Raw genomic sequence first — 20,578 nt, 5'->3', positions numbered from 1 at the left:
CCGGGCTGCATACTCTCACCGCGGGCCAGCTCTCAACCTGCCGAGGAGGAGGATGTCTTCAAACAACCGACCGACCCTTCCAAGGCATCGGAAGACATTCGAGGACACATGGAAAGAGAGCAACCAAGAGCCCCGTTGTTGGACGCAGATTGGCACTGAGACCGCATCCAGGTTTCGCGACCACAAGAATGTAAGTCAACCGGGGGGTTCAATATGCCACTGTGACGCTTCAGAACAGTCCGGGCTGCATACTCTCACCGCGGGCCAGCTCTCAACCTGCCGAGGAGGAGGACGCCTACGAAGACCGGTCGGGGCAGCATCGTAAGTCTAGGACCTGTTCAGAGAGAGCCCAACATAGAGCCGAGAAGATGGAGCGCGCTCAGCGTCCCTAACCCTTACCAGTAAGGTAACAAGGACCAGGCTTAGGTAATATGGGACAAAGGCAACGGCAACCTCGACAATCCGGGTTGTTATCTGCTCTCACCGGCGGCCCAGCTCGCAACCTGCCGAGATGGAGGAAGCCTACGAAGACCGGTCGGTCGGGGCAGCATCGTAAGTCGAGGACCTGTTTAGAGAGAGCCCAACATAGAGCCGAGAAGATGGAGCGCGCTCATTGTCCCTAACCCTTACCAGTAAGGTATCAAGGACCAGGCTTAGGTAATATGGGACAAAGGCAACGGCAACCTCGACAATCCGGGTTAACTGCTCTCACCGGCGGCCCAGCTCGCAACCTGCCGAGATGGAGGACGCCTACGAAGACCGGTCGGTCGGTCGGGGCAGAATCGTAAGTCGAGGACCTGTTTAGAGAGAGCCCAACATAGAGCCGAGAAGATGGAGCGCGCTCATCGTCCCTAACCCTTACCAGTAAGGTATCAAGGACCAGGCTTAGGTAATATGGGACAAAGGCAACGGCAACCTCGACAATCCGGGTTAACTGCTCTCACCGGCGGCCCAGCTCGCAACCTGCCGAGATGGAGGACGCCTACGAAGACCGGTCGGTCGGTCGGGGCAGAATCGTAAGTCGAGGACCTGTTTAGAGAGAGCCCAACATAGAGCCGAGAAGATGGAGCGCGCTCATCGTCCCTAACCCTTACCAGTAAGGTATCAAGGACCAGGCTTAGGTAATATGGGACAAAGGCAACGGCAACCTCGACAATCCGGGTTAACTGCTCTCACCGACGGCCCAGCTCGCAACCTGCCGAGATGAAGGATGCCTACGAAGACCGGTCGGTCTTAAGTCGAGGACCTGTTTAGAGAGAGCCCAACATAGAGCCGAGAAGATGGAGCGCGCTCAGCGTCCCTAACCCTTACCAGTAAGGTAACAAGGACCAGGCTTAGGTAATATGGGACAAAGGCAACAACAACCTCGACAATCCGGGTTAACTGCTCTCTCTGGCGGCCCAGCTCGCAAAGTGCCGAGGAGGACGCCTTTGTCGCCCACGGGGAACCGAGGCCGCTTTCCCGGCGGCTTAGCGGCTCCACATGGGATGGGGCCGCCCCCCTCCGGAGAGGGGGGGAGGGAAGCCACCGTGGAGCCGCGTGTGGCTTGCATGCGGGAGCCACGCCGACACTTCCAGCCTCGGGCGAGGCGGAAGACGGCTTTGGACTACTTGCGAAAAACAACCGTGCCCCATGCGCGGGTGCGCCTGGGAGCACCTCGGCTAGAGAGGCCCTTGCGAGCAGCGGACATACGGGGGCGGTCACTGCCTCCCCGTCGTTTAAAGCTTTCTCTCGCGCCTCGGGCTCCGGCGACACCAGCACACTCTCGGACGCCTTTTAGAGTGATAGAAGCAGCACTGAGCAAACGCACCTCGCGGGAGCGAGAGGTACCGGCGCCCGCCTTAGCAGGACCGCCGGGCTTTTTGGGACACCGGCCGTAGGTGGCCGGGGGCGAAACAGACCCGGACGGTGTGGGAGGAAGACGCGCTCGCCGTAACCGACAGTGCTCCAAAGCACTGCCGAGCGAGTGGTCCCTCCGCCGCCGGGTCGCGGGGAGCCAGATCGATCTGAGGAGTCTTGGACAAATTCCAAAGACTCAAACGGCGCGGGAGCACGTGCTCCTCTCACAGCTTAACGACAGGTGGCCGAGGCCGACGGGGACTTCCAGGAGGCCGGCATGACGTGCCACTACATACCGGTCACACCATGGAAGTCCTTCTCGGCCACAAACGGTTAGGACTTCCCGCTAGGAAGAACCGTAGGGACTTGGAACGCGGAGCAGAAATGCCCTCTCACAGGATTTCAGGTGAAGGAGATATTCGCACCCCTAAAAGTGTCACCACCTCAAATACACCGGGGTAAGGTGCCAACTTACCCGGGCTCCTGGAACTGCTGCCCGGCTGAAGCCCAAAATAAAAACCTCATAGGGTTTTTCCTCCAAAACGACAATGAAGACAGACCTGCCAGCCAGGCCGACGGGGACTTCCAGGAGGCCGGCATGACGTGCCACTACATACCGGTCACACCATGGAAGTCCTTCTCGGGTTGGACCAGGTGCAGCTCCCGCTAGAACGTGCAGCACGTCCTCCTTCACGGTACTCTCGGTTGGACTCGCCAACGTGGCCGAGCTCCTACAACTGCTGGTCGGCCTGGGACTCCAGAAAGAATGCACCAAAGTTCTTTCGTGGAAGTCCAGGTGCACCGGACCGACCAGCCAACGAGGCCGACGGGGACTTCCAGGAGGCCGGCATGACGTGCCACTACATACCGGTCACACCATGGAAGTCCTTCTCGGCCACAAACGGTTAGGACTTCCCGCTAGGAAGAACCGTAGGGACTTGGAACGCGGAGCAGAAATGCCCTCTCACAGGATTTCAGGTGAAGGAGATATTCGCACCCCTAAAAGTGTCACCACCTCAAATACACCGGGGTAAGGTGCCAACTTACCCGGGCTCCTGGAACTGCTGCCCGGCTGAAGCCCAAAATAAAAACCTCATAGGGTTTTTCCTCCAAAACGTCAATGAAGACAGACCTGCCAGCCAGGCCGACGGGGACTTCCAGGAGGCCGGCATGACGTGCCACTACATACCGGTCACACCATGGAAGTCCTTCTCGGGTTGGACCAGGTGCAGCTCCCGCTAGAACGTGCAGCACGTCCTCCTTCACGGTACTCTCGGTTGGACTCGCCAACGTGGCCGAGCTCCTACAACTGCTGGTCGGCCTGGGACTCCAGAAAGAATGCACCAAAGTTCTTTCGTGGAAGTCCAGGTGCACCGGACCGACCAGCCAACGAGGCCGACGGGGACTTCCAGGAGGCCGGCATGACGTGCCACTACATACCGGTCACACCATGGAAGTCCTTCTCGGCCACAAACGGTTAGGACTTCCCGCTAGGAAGAACCGTAGGGACTTGGAACGCGGAGCAGAAATGCCCTCTCACAGGATTTCAGGTGAAGGAGATATTCGCACCCCTAAAAGTGTCACCACCTCAAATACACCGGGGTAAGGTGCCAACTTACCCGGGCTCCTGGAACTGCTGCCCGGCTGAAGCCCAAAATAAAAACCTCATAGGGTTTTTCCTCCAAAACGTCAATGAAGACAGACCTGCCAGCCAGGCCGACGGGGACTTCCAGGAGGCCGGCATGACGTGCCACTACATACCGGTCACACCATGGAAGTCCTTCTCGGGTTGGACCAGGTGCAGCTCCCGCTAGAACGTGCAGCACGTCCTCCTTCACGGTACTCTCGGTTGGACTCGCCAACGTGGCCGAGCTCCTACAACTGCTGGTCGGCCTGGGACTCCAGAAAGAATGCACCAAAGTTCTTTCGTGGAAGTCCAGGTGCACCGGACCGACCAGCCAACGAGGCCGACGGGGACTTCCAGGAGGCCGGCATGACGTGCCACTACATACCGGTCACACCATGGAAGTCCTTCTCGGCCACAAACGGTTAGGACTTCCCGCTAGGAAGAACCGTAGGGACTTGGAACGCGGAGCAGAAATGCCCTCTCACAGGATTTCAGGTGAAGGAGATATTCGCACCCCTAAAAGTGTCACCACCTCAAATACACCGGGGTAAGGTGCCAACTTACCCGGGCTCCTGGAACTGCTGCCCGGCTGAAGCCCAAAATAAAAACCTCATAGGGTTTTTCCTCCAAAACGTCAATGAAGACAGACCTGCCAGCCAGGCCGACGGGGACTTCCAGGAGGCCGGCATGACGTGCCACTACATACCGGTCACACCATGGAAGTCCTTCTCGGGTTGGACCAGGTGCAGCTCCCGCTAGAACGTGCAGCACGTCCTCCTTCACGGTACTCTCGGTTGGACTCGCCAACGTGGCCGAGCTCCTACAACTGCTGGTCGGCCTGGGACTCCAGAAAGAATGCACCAAAGTTCTTTCGTGGAAGTCCAGGTGCACCGGACCGACCAGCCAACGAGGCCGACGGGGACTTCCAGGAGGCCGGCATGACGTGCCACTACATACCGGTCACACCATGGAAGTCCTTCTCGGCCACAAACGGTTAGGACTTCCCGCTAGGAAGAACCGTAGGGACTTGGAACGCGGAGCAGAAATGCCCTCTCACAGGATTTCAGGTGAAGGAGATATTCGCACCCCTAAAAGTGTCACCACCTCAAATACACCGGGGTAAGGTGCCAACTTACCCGGGCTCCTGGAACTGCTGCCCGGCTGAAGCCCAAAATAAAAACCTCATAGGGTTTTTCCTCCAAAACGACAATGAAGACAGACCTGCCAGCCAGGCCGACGGGGACTTCCAGGAGGCCGGCATGACGTGCCACTACATACCGGTCACACCATGGAAGTCCTTCTCGGGTTGGACCAGGTGCAGCTCCCGCTAGAACGTGCAGCACGTCCTCCTTCACGGTACTCTCGGTTGGACTCGCCAACGTGGCCGAGCTCCTACAACTGCTGGTCGGCCTGGGACTCCAGAAAGAATGCACCAAAGTTCTTTCGTGGAAGTCCAGGTGCACCGGACCGACCAGCCAACGAGGCCGACGGGGACTTCCAGGAGGCCGGCATGACGTGCCACTACATACCGGTCACACCATGGAAGTCCTTCTCGGCCACAAACGGTTAGGACTTCCCGCTAGGAAGAACCGTAGGGACTTGGAACGCGGAGCAGAAATGCCCTCTCACAGGATTTCAGGTGAAGGAGATATTCGCACCCCTAAAAGTGTCACCACCTCAAATACACCGGGGTAAGGTGCCAACTTACCCGGGCTCCTGGAACTGCTGCCCGGCTGAAGCCCAAAATAAAAACCTCATAGGGTTTTTCCTCCAAAACGTCAATGAAGACAGACCTGCCAGCCAGGCCGACGGGGACTTCCAGGAGGCCGGCATGACGTGCCACTACATACCGGTCACACCATGGAAGTCCTTCTCGGGTTGGACCAGGTGCAGCTCCCGCTAGAACGTGCAGCACGTCCTCCTTCACGGTACTCTCGGTTGGACTCGCCAACGTGGCCGAGCTCCTACAACTGCTGGTCGGCCTGGGACTCCAGAAAGAATGCACCAAAGTTCTTTCGTGGAAGTCCAGGTGCACCGGACCGACCAGCCAACGAGGCCGACGGGGACTTCCAGGAGGCCGGCATGACGTGCCACTACATACCGGTCACACCATGGAAGTCCTTCTCGGCCACAAACGGTTAGGACTTCCCGCTAGGAAGAACCGTAGGGACTTGGAACGCGGAGCAGAAATGCCCTCTCACAGGATTTCAGGTGAAGGAGATATTCGCACCCCTAAAAGTGTCACCACCTCAAATACACCGGGGTAAGGTGCCAACTTACCCGGGCTCCTGGAACTGCTGCCCGGCTGAAGCCCAAAATAAAAACCTCATAGGGTTTTTCCTCCAAAACGTCAATGAAGACAGACCTGCCAGCCAGGCCGACGGGGACTTCCAGGAGGCCGGCATGACGTGCCACTACATACCGGTCACACCATGGAAGTCCTTCTCGGGTTGGACCAGGTGCAGCTCCCGCTAGAACGTGCAGCACGTCCTCCTTCACGGTACTCTCGGTTGGACTCGCCAACGTGGCCGAGCTCCTACAACTGCTGGTCGGCCTGGGACTCCAGAAAGAATGCACCAAAGTTCTTTCGTGGAAGTCCAGGTGCACCGGACCGACCAGCCAACGAGGCCGACGGGGACTTCCAGGAGGCCGGCATGACGTGCCACTACATACCGGTCACACCATGGAAGTCCTTCTCGGCCACAAACGGTTAGGACTTCCCGCTAGGAAGAACCGTAGGGACTTGGAACGCGGAGCAGAAATGCCCTCTCACAGGATTTCAGGTGAAGGAGATATTCGCACCCCTAAAAGTGTCACCACCTCAAATACACCGGGGTAAGGTGCCAACTTACCCGGGCTCCTGGAACTGCTGCCCGGCTGAAGCCCAAAATAAAAACCTCATAGGGTTTTTCCTCCAAAACGTCAATGAAGACAGACCTGCCAGCCAGGCCGACCGGGACTTCCAGGAGGCCGGCAGGAGGTGTCACTACCTACCGGTCACACCATGGAAGTCCTTCCCGGCTTGGAACGGGAGCAGCTCCCGTTTGTACTTCCTATTTCACGGCTTTCGGTAGGAGTTGCCGAGGTGGCCGAGCTCCTGCAACTGCAGGTCGGCTTGGGACTTCAGAAAATACCATAAAAAAAAAAAGTTTTTTTTATTATGAAGGTAAAACACACAGCGGGACCGAGACGCGAGCCAGGCCGACGGGGACTTCCAGGAGGTCGGCATGAGGTGGCCGCGCCTACCGCTCTTGCCCTGGAAGTCCGCCGAGGACCGCAGGGCGCTACGGAGCTCGTACACTGCTGCCCCCGGGCTGGCACGGCTTCCCCATGGCTCCTCTATCCCCCCACGGGTGCAATAGGCAGGCACACGCCGCTCGTACACCGAGGTGGCTCCCGGCCGCTTTCGGTAGGAGTCACCGAGGTGGCCTTGCTCGTGCAAATGCAGGTGGGCTTGGGGCTTCCGAAAATACCATAAAAAAAAAAAGATTTTTTTATTAAGAAGGTAAAAAAAAAAACAGCGGGACCGACCCGCGAGCTAGGCCGACGGGGACTTCCAGGAGGTCGGCATGAGGTGGAGGCTCCTACCGCTCTTGCCCTGGAAGTCCGCAGAGGACCGCGGGCGCTGTGGAGCTCCCACAAGGAAGCTGCCGGCATGCAGCAGCTCCCACGGGGCCCCTCTATCCCCCCACGGGTGCAATAGGCAGGCACACGCCGCTCATACTCGGAGATGGCTCCCGGCCGCTTTCGGTAGGAGTCACCGAGGTGGCCGGGCTCGTGCAACTCCAGGTGGGCTTGGGACTTCAGAAAATGGCATAAAAAAAAAAAAAAAATTTTATTAAGAAGGTAAAAAAAAAACAGCGGGACCAACCCGCGAGCGAGGCCGACGGGGACATCCAGGGCAGCGGCGTGAGAGGGCGGCTTGGTGCCGCTATCTCCCTGGAAGCCGCATTCGGCCTAAGCAGGGAACGCCTCCCGCCCTCCTCTCGTCCTGGAAGTGTTGGACTTGGGGGGCGGAGCAAGTTCTCCCTCTCACAGTATTTCAGGCGTAGGAGATATTCACACCCCTAAAAGTGTCACCTCGCCAATTACACCGGTGGGAGGTGCCAAAATGCCCGGCCTCCTGGAACGGCTGCTTGGCTGAAGGCCAAAATAAAAACCTCATAGGGTTTTTTCTCCAAAACGTGAATGAAGACAGACACGCGAGCCAGGCCGAGGGGGAGTTCCAGGAGGTCGGCATGAGGTGGCCGCACCTACCGCTTGAGCCCTGGAAGTCCGTCGCGGACCGGAAGTGCATGTCGGGCGGGTGAACTACGGGACTCGCCGCGGGCGCTGTGGAGCTCCCACAAGGAAGCTGCCGGCATGTACAAGCTCCCACGGGGCCCCTCTATCCCCCCACGGGTGCAAAAGGCCGGCACACGCCGCTGATACGCGGAGCTGGCTCCCGGCCGCTGTCATGCATCACTCGCGGACCGGAAGTGCTTGTCAGCCGGGTGGACACGACGGGACTCGCCGCGGGCGCTGTGGAGCTCGTACAGGGCTGCCCCCGGGCTGGCACAGCTTCCCCATGGCTCCTCTATCCCCCCACGGCTGCAATAGGCAGGCACACGCCGCTCGTACACCGAGCTGGCTCCCGGCCGCTTTCGGTAGGAGTAACCGAGGTGGCCTTGCTCGTGCAAATGCAGGTGGGCTTGGGGCTTCCGAAAATACCATAAAAAAAAAAAGTTTTTTTATTAAGAAGGTAAAAAAAAAAAACAGCGGGGCCGACCCGCGAGCTAGGCCGACGGGGACTTCCAGGAGGTCGGCATGAGGTGGAGGCTCCTACCGCTCTTGCCCTGGAAGTCCGCAGAGGACCGCGGGCGCTGTGGAGCTCCCACAAGGAAGCTGCCGGCATCCAGCAGCTCCCACGGGGCCCCTCTATCCCCCCACAGGTGCAATTGGCAGGCACACACCGCTCATACGCGGAGCTGGCTCCCCGAAGCTGACATGCATCATTGGCGGGGCGGAAGTGCTTATCAGCCGGGTGGACACAACGGGACTCGCCACGGGCGAACCACAGCTCCCACAAGCAAGCTGCCGGCATCCAGCAGCTCCCACGGGGCCCCTCTATCCCCCCACAGGTGCAATTGGCAGGCACACACCGCTCATACGCGGAGCTGGCTCCCCGAAGCTGACATGCATCATTGGCGGGGCGGAAGTGCTTATCAGCCGGGTGGACACAACGGGACTCGCCACGGGCGAACCACAGCTCCCACAAGCAAGCTGCCGGTATGCACAAGCTCCTACGGGGCCCCTCTATCCCCCCACAGGTGCAATAGGCAGGCACACACCGCTCATACGCGGAGCTGGCTCCCCGAAGCTGACATGCATCATTGGCGGGGCGGAAGTGCTTGTCAGCCGGGTGGACACAACGGGACTCGCCACGGGCGAACCACAGCTCCCACAAGCAAGCTGCCGGTATGCACAAGCTCCTACGGGGCCCCTCTATCCCCCCACAGGTGCAATAGGCAGGCACACACCGCTCATACGCGGAGCTGGCTCCCCGAAGCTGACATGCATCATTGGCGGGGCGGAAGTGCTTGTCAGCCGGGTGGACACAACGGGACTCGCCACGGGCGAACCACAGCTCCCACAAGCAAGCTGCCGGTATGCACAAGCTCCTACGGGGCCCCTCTATCCCCCCACAGGTGCAATAGGCAGGCACACACCGCTCATACGCGGAGCTGGCTCCCCGAAGCTGACATGCATCATTGGCGGGGCGGAAGTGCTTGTCAGCCGGGTGGACACAACGGGACTCGCCACGGGCGAACCACAGCTCCCACAAGCTAGCTGCCGGTATGCACAAGCTCCTACGGGGCCCCTCTATCCCCCCACAGGTGCAATAGGCAGGCACACACCGCTCATACGCGGAGCTGGCTCCCCGAAGCTGACATGCATCATTGGCGGGGCGGAAGTGCTTGTCAGCCGGGTGGACACAACGGGACTCGCCACGGGCGAACCACAGCTCCCACAAGCTAGCTGCCGGTATGCACAAGCTCCTACGGGGCCCCTCTATCCCCCCACAGGTGCAATAGGCAGGCACACACCGCTCATACGCGGAGCTGGCTCCCCGAAGCTGACATGCATCATTGGCGGGGCGGAAGTGCTTGTCAGCCGGGTGGACACAACGGGACTCGCCACGGGCGAACCACAGCTCCCACAAGCTAGCTGCCGGTATGCACAAGCTCCTACGGGGCCCCTCTATCCCCCCACAGGTGCAATAGGCAGGCACACACCGCTCATACGCGGAGCTGGCTCCCCGAAGCTGACATGCATCATTGGCGGGGCGGAAGTGCTTGTCAGCCGGGTGGACACAACGGGACTCGCCACGGGCGAACCACAGCTCCCACAAGCAAGCTGCCGGTATGCACAAGCTCCTACGGGGCCCCTCTATCCCCCCACAGGTGCAATAGGCAGGCACACACCGCTCATACGCGGAGCTGGCTCCCCGAAGCTGACATGCATCATTGGCGGGGCGGAAGTGCTTGTCAGCCGGGTGGACACAACGGGACTCGCCGCGGGCGCTGCGGAGCTCGTACACGGCTGCCCCCGGGCTGGCACAGCTTCCCCATGGCTCCTCTATCCCTCCACGGCTGCAATAGGCAGGCACACACCGCTCATACACGGAGCTGGCTCCGGCCGCTTTCGGAAGGAGACGCCGACGTGGCCTTGCTCGTGCAACTCCAGGTGGGCTTGAGGCTTCCGAAAATGCAAAAAAAAAAAAAAGATTTTTTTATTAAGAAGGTAGAAAAATCAGCGGGACCGACCCGCGAGCGAGGCCGACGGGGACTTCCAGGAGGTCGGCATGAGGTGGCCGCGTCTACCGCTCGAAACCTGGAAGTCTGCAACGGGCGCTGCGGAGCTCGTACACGGCTGCCTCCGGTCTTGCACAGCTTCCCCATGGCTCCTCTATCCCCCCCATGGGTGCAATATAAAAAAAAACAATTTTAGTCATTATTAACCCCTTCCCGCCATTGGACGTATATGTACGTCCTGGAAAGCATTGACTTCCCGCAAAATGCCGTACAATGTTTGGCACCGGCTCAGAAGCTGAGTCGGTGCCATCATCACCGGATCTCAGCTGTATCTTACAGCTGACATCCGACTGTAACGGTGGTGACCGGACTAGGTTAACCCCTTCCCGCCCTAGCCACTTTTGACCTTCCTGACAGAGCCTCATTTTTCAAATCTGACATGTTCACTTTATGTGGTAATAACTCTGGAATGCTTTCACCTATCCAAGCGATTCTGAGATTGTTTTCTCGTGACACATTGCACTTTAAGTTACTAGCAAAATTTGCTCGATATATTCTATATTTAATTGTGAAAAACACCGAAAATTAGAGAAAAATTGCAAAAATTAGCATTTTTCTCAATTTAAATGTATCTGCTTGTAAGACAGGCAGTTATACCACACAAAATGGTTGCTAATTAACATCACCCATATGTCTACTTTAGATTGGCATCATTTTTTGAACATCCTTTTATTTTTCTATGACATCACAAGGCTTACAACTTTAGCAGCAATTTCTCACATTTTCAAGAAAATGCCAAAAGGCCATTTTTACAGGGGCCAGTTCAGTTGTGAAGTGGCTTTGAGGGCCTTATATATTAGAAACCCCCAAAAAGTCACCCCATTTTAAAAACTTCACCCCTCAAAGTATTCAAAACAGCATTTAGAAAATGTCTTAACCCTTTACACATTTCACAGGAATTAAAGCAAAGTAGAGGTGGAATTTACAAATTTCATATTTATTGGCAGAAATAAATTTTTAATACTATTTTTTTATTACACAGAAGGTTTTAGCAGAGAAATTCAACTCAATATTTGTTGCCCAGTTTCTGCAGTTTTAGGAAATATCCCACATGTGGTCGTAGCGTGCTACTGGAATGAAGCACAGGCCTCAGAAGCAAAGGAACACCTAGTGGATTTTGGGGCCTTATTTTGTTAGAAGGGCTCTTGCAGTGACAAAACAGTACAAATCACCCAAAAGTGACCCCATCTGGGAAACTAGACACCTCAAGGAAATTATCTAGGGGTATGGTGAGCATTTTGACCGCACAGGTTTTTTACAGAATTTATTGGAAGTAGGCCGTGAAAATTAAAATCAACATTTATTCAAAGAAAATTTAGGTTTAGCCATTTTTTTCTCATTTCCACAAGGACTGAAGGAGAAAAAGCACCGTAAAATTTGTAAAGCAATTTCTCCCGAGTAAAACAATACCCCACATGTGGTAATAAACGGATATTTGAACACAGGGCAGGGCTTAGAAGGGATGGAGTGCCATTTGGCTTTGGGAGATCACATTTAGCAGGAATGGTTTGAGAGGCCTTGTCACATTTACAAAGCCCCTGAGGGGACAAAACAGTGGAAACCCCCCACAAGTGACCCCATCTGGGAAACTAGACACCTCAAGGAAATTATCTAGGGGTATGGTGAGCATTTTGACCGCACAGGTTTTTTACAGAATTTATTGGAAGTAGGCCGTGAAAATTAAAATCAACATTTATTCAAAGAAAATTTAGGTTTAGCCATTTTTTTCTCATTTCCACAAGGACTGAAGGAGAAAAAGCACCGTAAAATTTGTAAAGCAATTTCTTCCGAGTAAAACAATACCCCACATGTGGTAATAAACGGATATTTGAACACAGGGCAGGGCTTAGAAGGGATGGAGTGCCATTTGGCTTTGGGAGATCACATTTAGCAGGAATGGTTTGAGAGGCCTTGTCACATTTACAAAGCCCCTGAGGGGACAAAACAGTGGAAACCCCCCACAAGTGACCCCATCTGGGAAACTAGACACCTCAAGGAAATTATCTAGGGGTATGGTGAGCATTTTGACCGCACAGGTTTTTTACAGAATTTATTGGAAGTAGGCCGTGAAAATTAAAATCAACATTTATTCAAAGAAAATTTAGGTTTAGCCATTTTTTTCTCATTTCCACAAGGACTGAAGGAGAAAAAGCACCGTAAAATTTGTAAAGCAATTTCTCCCGAGTAAAACAATACCCCACATGTGGTAATAAACGGATATTTGAACACAGGGCAGGGCTTAGAAGGGATGGAGTGCCATTTGGCTTTGGGAGATCACATTTAGCAGGAATGGTTTGAGAGGCCTTGTCACATTTACAAAGCCCCTGAGGGGACAAAACAGTGGAAACCCCCCACAAGTGACCCCATCTGGGAAACTAGACACCTCAAGGAAATTATCTAGGGGTATGGTGAGCATTTTGACCGCACAGGTTTTTTACAGAATTTATTGGAAGTAGGCCGTGAAAATTAAAATCAACATTTATTCAAAGAAAATTTAGGTTTAGCCATTTTTTTCTCATTTCCACAAGGACTGAAGGAGAAAAAGCACCGTAAAATTTGTAAAGCAATTTCTCCCGAGTAAAACAATACCCCACATGTGGTAATAAACGGATATTTGAACACAGGGCAGGGCTTAGAAGGGATGGAGTGCCATTTGGCTTTGGGAGATCACATTTAGCAGGAATGGTTTGAGAGGCCTTGTCACATTTACAAAGCCCCTGAGGGGACAAAACAGTGGAAACCCCCCACAAGTGACCCCATCTGGGAAACTAGACACCTCAAGGAAATTATCTAGGGGTATGGTGAGCATTTTGACCGCACAGGTTTTTTACAGAATTTATTGGAAGTAGGCCGTGAAAATTAAAATCAACATTTATTCAAAGAAAATTTAGGTTTAGCCATTTTTTTCTCATTTCCACAAGGACTGAAGGAGAAAAAGCACCGTAAAATTTGTAAAGCAATTTCTCCCGAGTAAAACAATACCCCACATGTGGTAATAAACGGATATTTGAACACAGGGCAGGGCTTAGAAGGGATGGAGTGCCATTTGGCTTTGGGAGATCACATTTAGCAGGAATGGTTTGAGAGGCCTTGTCACATTTACAAAGCCCCTGAGGGGACAAAACAGTGGAAACCCCCCACAAGTGACCCCATCTGGGAAACTAGACACCTCAAGGAAATTATCTAGGGGTATGGTGAGCATTTTGACCGCACAGGTTTTTTACAGAATTTATTGGAAGTAGGCCGTGAAAATTAAAATCAACATTTATTCAAAGAAAATTTAGGTTTAGCCATTTTTTTCTCATTTCCACAAGGACTGAAGGAGAAAAAGCACCGTAAAATTTGTAAAGCAATTTCTCCCGAGTAAAACAATACCCCACATGTGGTAATAAACGGATATTTGAACACAGGGCAGGGCTTAGAAGGGATGGAGTGCCATTTGGCTTTGGGAGATCACATTTAGCAGGAATGGTTTGAGAGGCCTTGTCACATTTACAAAGCCCCTGAGGGGACAAAACAGTGAAAACCCCCCACAAGTGACCCCATTTCGGAAACTACACCCATTGAGGAAATTATCTAGGGGTATAGTGAGAATTTTTAGTTTTGTTTTAGGTGTTTTTTTTACAATTTTTAAATGATCAAATTTTAAATGGGGCTGGTCAGTAGAAAAATTAATAATTGGTCATGGCCAGTATGGGAGACAGAAAAGGTGAATAATGAATAAATAAATTAAAAATCCAAGGAGGTATGATAAATTTTGAAACATTGTTTCATGCACAGGCCGGGATTTGTGGGACATGTCTCACAATGGTATGTGGTGTCCTTACGAATGCCTCGCTTGGCACACACACGGCATTTTTTTTGGGGCTTCTTTTTTTTTTCAGTGGGGGGGATTTCTGTGGGGAAATGCTGGCCGGGAATTATCCTACTGACGGAAGAGCCAGATGAACTGCCCTCTCCTTCCTGGTTACCAAACATCAGGGACTTTATGACCTTTTCCTGAAATTGCAGGAACGTACCTCCACTGCTGGCATATCTATAGAGGACAAAGGCGTTGTATAAAGCCATCTGTGTAAGATGCACAGACAGCTTCTTATACCATACTCTGGTCTTGCGCATGGCGTTGTATGGTTTTATAACCTGGTCGGACAGGTCAACGCCACCCATATACTTGTTGTACTCCTGTACACAATATGGTTTTGGGACTTGGGAAGTGGATCCACGTACAGGGACTAGGCTGCATCTGCTGTCGTGTATGCTGGTCAGTATAAGGACGTCCCTTTTATCCTTATACTTTAGGAGGAGCAGATTGTCGCAGCAGAAAGCTTTGCTCTCTCCTAATTTTAGGATCTGACCCAGCAATGTTTTGGGGAGGCCCTTCTTATTTTTGCGGATTGTTCCGCATGCCAAGGTGGATCTGGACAAGAGAACTTTTACTAAGGGGACACTGTTATAAAAGTTGTCCAGATAAAGATGATAGCCTTTCCCAAGTAAAGGATGGATAAGATCCCATACGATATTTCCACTAATTCCAAGGAAAGGGGGGCATTCTGGGGGATCTATATGAGAGTCTTTTCCCTCATAGACCCTAAAGGAGTAGGTGTAACCGGTGGCACTTTCGCACAGCTTGTAGAGCTTTATGCCGTACCGGGCTCTTTTATTGGGTAGATACTGCCTGAAGTGCAGTCTACCCTTGAAGCTGACTAGGGATTCATCTACCGAAATATTTTGCTGGGGGGTATAAACGTGGGAAAAAATTTGGGAGTAGTGGGCAATCAATGGTCGTATTTTATATAGCCTATCAAAATTTGGGGCCTGTGGGGGTGGGCACTGGCTATTATCATTATAATGAAGGAATTTCAGGATGGCTTCGAAGCGCTTCCTTGGCATTACTGTGCGGTAAATGGGGGTGTTATATAAAATATCAAGGGACCAATAGTCTCTAATCCTAGGCTTTTTTATTAGGCCAAAACTTAAAAATATGCCCCAAAACTTCCTCAATTCCACTAGGTTTGTGGGGGTCCAATTTTGGCTTCTCCCATAATAAGAGTCAGGGTTCTGGGCGATAAATTGTTCCGCATAGATGTTGGTCTGCTGGACCATTAACGCTAAAAGGGAGTCTGAAAAAAAAAGGTTAAAATAATCAATGGGGCTGAAACCCGTCATTTCAATTTGAATGCCTGAGCGGGCTGTAAACTCAGGCACCTGGGGGGTATAATTCTCTGCAGCTTCCCAGGTCAGCTCAGGCAGATCAGGAACTACGGCTCTTCTACGCCGACTGGGGGGTGCAGATTCAGAGTCACTAGATGCAGAGGAAGATGGAAGCACGAACTGCTCCTCACCTTCACTTGCGCTGTCCGTGTCGGAACACAGCATTGCAGATGCTTCCTCGGCTGAAAAGACTCTTTTGGCCATACTGAAAAACTTGTGCTACCTAACTAACTAAAAACAGGTTAGTGGGCACAAAAGGGCAGAAAAGCGGCAGATCGCTGGTTTTTTTGAACTTACGCACTGTATTTATTCCTGTCTCCGTCTCTCACAAGCTCTCTGACAGGAAAGAGCTTGTCAGAGACGGAGATGCCGGCAAACCACTGCTCCTGCGCTGTGATTGGCCTGTCAGTACTGACCAATCACAGCTCGTTTCCGGCACAGGGACCACTCTGATTGGTCCTGTTTGAATCCTGCTTTGTGATCGGGACGCTGTCACCATGTCTGTTGACATGGTGACAGTTTGAAGCTTGGGCATGCACAGCTTCCCCATGGCTCCTCTATCCCCCCCACGGGTGCAATAGGCAGGCACCACTGCTACTGCGCTGTGATTGGCCTGTCAGTACTGACCAATCACAGCTCGTTTCCGGCACAGGGACCACTCTGATTGGTCCTGTTTGAATCCTGCTTTGCGATCGGGACACTGTCACCATGTCTGTTGACATGGTGACAGTTTGAAGCTTGGGCATGCACAGCTTCCCCATGGCTCCTCTATTCCCCCCACGGGTGCAATAGGCAGGCAACACTGCTCCTGCGCTATGATTGGCCTGTCAGTACTGACCAATCACAGCTCGTTTCCGGCACAGGGACCACTCTGATTGGTCCTGTTTGAATCCTGCTTTGCGATCGGGACGCTGTCACCATGTCTGTTGACATGGTGACAGTTTGAAGCTTGGGCATGCACAGCTTCCCCATGGCTCCTCTATTCCCCCACGGGTGCAAAAGGCAGGCACACGCCGCTCATACTCGGAACTGGCTCCCGGCCGCTTTCGGAAGGAGACGCCGACGTGGCCTTGCTCGTGCAACTCCAGGTGGGCTTGAGGCTTCCGAAAATGCCATAAAAAAAAAAAGATTTTTTTATTATGAAGGTAGAAAAATCAGCGGGACCGACCCGCGAGCGAAGCCGACGGGGAGTTCCAGGAGGTCGGCATGAGTTGGCCGTGCATACCGCTAAAGCCCTCAAACTCCGAGGCTGGCGCTGAGGAGCTCATACACGGCTGCAACCGGGCTGGCACGGCTTCCCCATGGCTCCTCTATCCCCCCAAGGATGCCATAGGCAGGCACACGCCGCTCATACCCGGAGCGGGCACACCGCCGCTGACATGCATCCTTCGCGGACCGGAAGTGCTTGTCAGCCGGCTGGACACAACGGGACTCGCCGCGGGCGCTGTGGAGCTCCCACAAGGAAGCTGCCGGCATGTACAAGCTCCCCAGGGGCCCCTCTATCCCCCCACGGGTGCAAAAGGCAGGCACACGCCGCTCATACTCGGAACTGGCTCCCGGCCGCTTTCGGAAGGAGACGCCGACGTGGCCTTGCTCGTGCAACTCCAGGTGGGCTTGAGGCTTCCGAAAATGCCATAAAAAAAAAAAGATTTTTTTATTATGAAGGTAGAAAAATCAGCGGGACCGACCCGCGAGCGAAGCCGACGGGGAGTTCCAGGAGGTCGGCATGAGTTGGCCGTGCATACCGCTAAAGCCCTCAAACTCCGAGGCTGGCGCTGAGGAGCTCATACACGGCTGCAACCGGGCTGGCACGGCTTCCCCATGGCTCCTCTATCCCCCCAAGGATGCCATAGGCAGGCACACGCCGCTCATACCCGGAGCGGGCACACCGCCGCTGACATGCATCCTTCGCGGACCGGAAGTGCTTGTCAGCCGGCTGGACACAACGGGACTCGCCGCGGGCGCTGTGGAGCTCCCACAAGGAAGCTGCCGGCATGTACAAGCTCCCCAGGGGCCCCTCTATCCCCCCACGGGTGCAAAAGGCAGGCACACGCCGCTCATACTCGGAACTGGCTCCCGGCCGCTTTCGGAAGGAGACGCCGACGTGGCCTTGCTCGTGCAACTCCAGGTGGGCTTGAGGCTTCCGAAAATGCCATAAAAAAAAAAAGATTTTTTTATTATGAAGGTAGAAAAATCAGCGGGACCGACCCGCGAGCGAAGCCGACGGGGAGTTCCAGGAGGTCGGCATGAGTTGGCCGTGCATACCGCTAAAGCCCTCAAACTCCGAGGCTGGCGCTGAGGAGCTCATACACGGCTGCAACCGGGCTGGCACGGCTTCCCCATGGCTCCTCTATCCCCCCAAGGATGCCATAGGCAGGCACACGCCGCTCATACCCGGAGCGGGCACACCGCCGCTGACATGCATCCTTCGCGGACCGGAAGTGCTTGTCAGCCGGCTGGACACAACGGGACTCGCCGCGGGCGCTGTGGAGCTCCCACAAGGAAGCTGCCGGCATGTACAAGCTCCCCAGGGGCCCCTCTATCCCCCCACGGGTGCAAAAGGCAGGCACACGCCGCTCATACTCGGAACTGGCTCCCGGCCGCTTTCGGAAGGAGACGCCGACGTGGCCTTGCTCGTGCAACTCCAGGTGGGCTTGAGGCTTCCGAAAATGCCATAAAAAAAAAAAGATTTTTTTATTATGAAGGTAGAAAAATCAGCGGGACCGACCCGCGAGCGAAGCCGACGGGGAGTTCCAGGAGGTCGGCATGAGTTGGCCGTGCATACCGCTAAAGCCCTCAAACTCCGAGGCTGGCGCTGAGGAGCTCATACACGGCTGCAACCGGGCTGGCACGGCTTCCCCATGGCTCCTCTATCCCCCCAAGGATGCCATAGGCAGGCACACGCCGCTCATACCCGGAGCGGGCACACCGCCGCTGACATGCATCCTTCGCGGACCGGAAGTGCTTGTCAGCCGGCTGGACACAACGGGACTCGCCGCGGGCGCTGTGGAGCTCCCACAAGGAAGCTGCCGGCATGTACAAGCTCCCCAGGGGCCCCTCTATCCCCCCACGGGTGCAAAAGGCAGGCACACGCCGCTCATACTCGGAACTGGCTCCCGGCCGCTTTCGGAAGGAGACGCCGACGTGGCCTTGCTCGTGCAACTCCAGGTGGGCTTGAGGCTTCCGAAAATGCCATAAAAAAAAAAAGATTTTTTTATTATGAAGGTAGAAAAATCAGCGGGACCGACCCGCGAGCGAAGCCGACGGGGAGTTCCAGGAGGTCGGCATGAGTTGGCCGTGCATACCGCTAAAGCCCTCAAACTCCGAGGCTGGCGCTGAGGAGCTCATACACGGCTGCAACCGGGCTGGCACGGCTTCCCCATGGCTCCTCTATCCCCCCAAGGATGCCATAGGCAGGCACACGCCGCTCATACCCGGAGCGGGCACACCGCCGCTGACATGCATCCTTCGCGGACCGGAAGTGCTTGTCAGCCGGCTGGACACAACGGGACTCGCCGCGGGCGCTGTGGAGCTCCCACAAGGAAGCTGCCGGCATGTACAAGCTCCCCAGGGGCCCCTCTATCCCCCCACGGGTGCAAAAGGCAGGCACACGCCGCTCATACTCGGAACTGGCTCCCGGCCGCTTTCGGAAGGAGACGCCGACGTGGCCTTGCTCGTGCAACTCCAGGTGGGCTTGAGGCTTCCGAAAATGCCATAAAAAAAAAAAGATTTTTTTATTATGAAGGTAGAAAAATCAGCGGGACCGACCCGCGAGCGAAGCCGACGGGGAGTTCCAGGAGGTCGGCATGAGTTGGCCGTGCATACCGCTAAAGCCCTCAAACTCCGAGGCTGGCGCTGAGGAGCTCATACACGGCTGCAACCGGGCTGGCACGGCTTCCCCATGGCTCCTCTATCCCCCCAAGGATGCCATAGGCAGGCACACGCCGCTCATACCCGGAGCGGGCACACCGCCGCTGACATGCATCCTTCGCGGACCGGAAGTGCTTGTCAGCCGGCTGGACACAACGGGACTCGCCGCGGGCGCTGTGGAGCTCCCACAAGGAAGCTGCCGGCATGTACAAGCTCCCCAGGGGCCCCTCTATCCCCCCACGGGTGCAAAAGGCAGGCACACGCCGCTCATACTCGGAACTGGCTCCCGGCCGCTTTCGGAAGGAGACGCCGACGTGGCCTTGCTCGTGCAACTCCAGGTGGGCTTGAGGCTTCCGAAAATGCCATAAAAAAAAAAAGATTTTTTTATTATGAAGGTAGAAAAATCAGCGGGACCGACCCGCGAGCGAAGCCGACGGGGACTTCCAGGAGGTCGGCATGACTTTGCCGCTCATATCGCTCTTGCCCTGGAAGTCCACAAGGGGCGCTGCGGAGCTCGTACACGGCTGCCCCCGGTCTTGCACAGCTTCCCCATGGCTCCTGTATCCCCCCCCCCCACGGGTGCAGGCACACACCGCTCATACACTCTGGAGCTGGCTGACAGCCCAGCTGACATGCCACCTCCTAGCCGACCGGAAGTACATGTCAGGCGGCTTGGGACATAGTGGGACCCCCCCCCGCTGGCGCTGAGGAGCTCATACACTGTTGCCCCCGGGCATGCACAGCTTGCACACGGCTCCTCTACCCTGGGCTGCAATGGGCAGCACACGCCGCTCATACACTCTGGAGCTGGCTGACAGCAACTGCTGCTGATAATGATGATGACGATAATGTGCAAAGGGTTATCTATCGGCGGACAGTGTCACACTCTGGCCCTGGAACTGTGCCCCGGCCTGCCTCTGCTGCTCATTACCGCCTCTGACATTTTTTGAACATACCCCACTTTCACTTGATTTTAAATGTGTCACTTTCAGTAGCAGAAATGTCATTCTTTGACATTTGGGCCTTTTTATTTTCACTGCTGTTGGGTCACCAAATGGATCTCCTTATCTCGAGGCCTAGTCCTCTCCCCACCGCCCTGGAACTCTGCCCCGGCCTACGCTGCGTGCCGTCACACTCTGGCCCTGGAACTGTGCCCCGGCCTATGCTGCCTGCCGTC

The sequence above is a fragment of the Rhinoderma darwinii genome, chromosome 3 (genome assembly GCF_050947455.1).
Source record: "Rhinoderma darwinii isolate aRhiDar2 chromosome 3, aRhiDar2.hap1, whole genome shotgun sequence".
Classification (NCBI taxonomy): domain Eukaryota; kingdom Metazoa; phylum Chordata; class Amphibia; order Anura; family Rhinodermatidae; genus Rhinoderma; species Rhinoderma darwinii.
This window is presented reverse-complemented; position numbering follows the sequence as displayed.